Below are 3,003 nucleotides of genomic sequence, written 5' to 3' on the forward strand. Positions count from 1 at the left end.
GCTACTACATTTTTCAGGTTAAGGCAAGGCATTCCTGTACGGCTGACGACGGCATCGCAACTCGAGATCATGGCACATGCATAGGCTAGTGGTATTTATTTTCGTAGACTTAGGATAGAATAGGATGTTTTAAACTTAAACGCTTATTTATTTTATTTTGGGTCTTTTGTTGTGTCGTTTAAAGATGTTTTCGAAACACGTAAGTCCATGGCTGTGTTTTTAAGTTAAAGGTTATGTTTTATGGAATTTAAATGAAGTCTTCCGCATTCAATGTTTATGGTATGTATACAGTAGCGACCTTAAATTAAGTGGAAAATTTCGGGTCGTTACAGTTGGTATCAGAGCCAGGTTATAGATCTTGTAGACTAGCCTACGATGTAGGCTTGGCATGTTCCATGGTCCCACCGTCGGTGCCCCGTCTCCGTCAGGTATGTCTTGCGTAAGATAAGAAAAAAAAATGTGGTTGATTGTGTATGTTGTTATTGTTTGGTCATTATAAAATATAACTCATAATTGGACTTTACTCTATTGATTGTAATATTATTTACTGCATTCATGTTAGCTTAATTCTATATTTATTATAATTTAGAATACGTTATGTTTTACCTTGCATGGAATGTGAATGTAAATTGTTGTATTGATGAGTTATGTTTTACCTTGCATGGAATGTGAATGTAAATTGTTGTATTGATGATGTTTAGATTTACTGAGATTGTTGATGTGAATTAGTAGCTATAGTTTTAGTAAGCTACTAAATGTTAGGGTTGCTATGAAAATGACTTTGCTAAGCAAGATCATATATTTTAGTTAGACGTCTTGAACATAAATAAACTATACAGTCTTATGATCATAGAGATGGGGAGAACTGTACCAATGTATACGGAAGAGTAAGTAGTTTAGATGAAATAAAATGACCTAAGAAACTTGATATAGATGTCAATATCCTATAGTATACGATAGATATTAAAAGTGGTAGTGTCTGAAAGAAAACTTTATAACTTTGAAGTATGTAAAGATGAAATTAAAGTACCGGTAAACAAAAAAAAAAAAAAATTGAGTTAAAGACCATAAAAGTTTAAAACATGTATACTTAAATTAATTGGTGAATGACATAAGTGTCGTTAATCGAAGATGAGCTTTGTTAGTACTGAGATGTAGAAAACTTTCNAGGACAACGATCGTTATGCTCTGCATAGCGCTGCCGTGACGGTTTTAGTTTTAACGGGTCCCGGTGAGCCCCCAGAGCATGCCCACCGGCTAGGGACAGTGGCCCAGCGGTGTGCGAACTAGCTGGTGAGCCCATACTCGCACGTATGGGCTGCGTGTAGAGTATATGGTACACGTCCACGATTACCTGTTAGGATTACACCGTTGGGAAAACGAAATGAAACGAAACGAAACGAAAAAGAAACGTAACGAAACGAAACGAAACGAAAGATAGGTCCCATCATTTCATTGCATGTGATTGTTGCATTTAACCGCAATAGTGGGGTCACTTACTGAGTATTTCTTTAAATACTCAGGCCATGTGCTACTACATTTTTCAGGTTAAGGCAAGGCATTCCTGTACGGCTGACGACGGCATCGCAACTCGAGATCATGGCACATGCATAGGCTAGTGGTATTTATTTTCGTAGACTTAGGATAGAATAGGATGTTTTAAACTTAAACGCTTATTTATTTTATTTTGGGTCTTTTGTTGTGTCGTTTAAAGATGTTTTCGAAACACGTAAGTCCATGGCTGTGTTTTTAAGTTAAAGGTTATGTTTTATGGAATTTAAATGAAGTCTTCCGCATTCAATGTTTATGGTATGTATACAGTAGCGACCTTAAATTAAGTGGAAAATTTCGGGTCGTTACAGTATGACTCAACAGATGAGGTACACCTTGTATGTCTTTTGGCAGATGCTGAAAATATCAGCTTTGAAGGGGTGGTGTGAGACACGAAGTGGCAAACTGCCATGGATGAGGAGATTAAAGCGATCCATCGCAACAACACATGGGAAGTGACAGAATTACCGGAAGGAAGTCAACCCATAGGTGTGAAGTGGGTATTCAAGAAAAAGATGAATGCTCAAGGCGAGATTGAGTGGTACAAAGCACAACTTGTTGCGAAGGGATACAAGTAAAAGGCGGGAATTGACTGTGACGAAGTGTTTGCTCCCGTCGCTAGAATGGAGACAATCTGATTGATCATTTCCCAAGCAGCCCAATTCAAATGGCCGATTTTTCAAATGGATGTCAAATCAACATTCTTGATTGGTATGCTTGAAGAAGTATATCTCGAACAACCTCCCAGGTACGTGAAAATTGGAGAAGAGAAGAAGGTACTAAAACTAAAGAAGGCGCTTTATGAGTTGAAACAAGCACTGCGAACATGGAATACTCGTATCAACACATACTTCAAGGAGAATGGGTACAAGCAATGTCCCCACGAACATTCACTTTATACAAAGAAGAGTGGAGGTAATGTGATACTTGTCGCTCTTTATGTCGATGACTTCATCTTCTCAGGCAACAATTATGAAATGATAGAAGAATTCAAAAGCACAATGACGCGAGAATTTGAGATGACAAACTTAGGCCTGTTGAGATTTTTCCTCGGTTTGGAGGTTAAACAAGGAGAAACAGGTATTTTTATATCACAGGAGAAATATGCAAAGGAAATTTTGAAGAAGTACAAGATGAAAAATTGCAACCCGGTATCAACACCAATGGAATCAGGTGCAAAGCTCTGAAAGTACGATGGAGGAGAATGAGTAGATACAAATAGGTAGCGAAGCCTGGTGGGAAGCCTTCACTATCTTACATGTACAAGACCAGATCTTTTATTAAGTGTCGGCATAGTAAGTCGGTTCATGGAGGAGCCAATTTATTCACATTAGAAGGCATTGAAGCGAATCCAACGATACGTTCAAGGAACATTGTCACTTGGGTTATTCTACTCCAGAACAGAAGATTACAAGTTAATTGGTTACTCCGACAGTGATTGGTGCGGAGACA

This window comes from Cucurbita moschata, unplaced genomic scaffold (assembly GCF_002738365.1).
Source record: "Cucurbita moschata cultivar Rifu unplaced genomic scaffold, Cmos_1.0 Cmo_Scf00054, whole genome shotgun sequence".
NCBI classification, from domain to species: Eukaryota; Viridiplantae; Streptophyta; class Magnoliopsida; order Cucurbitales; family Cucurbitaceae; genus Cucurbita; species Cucurbita moschata.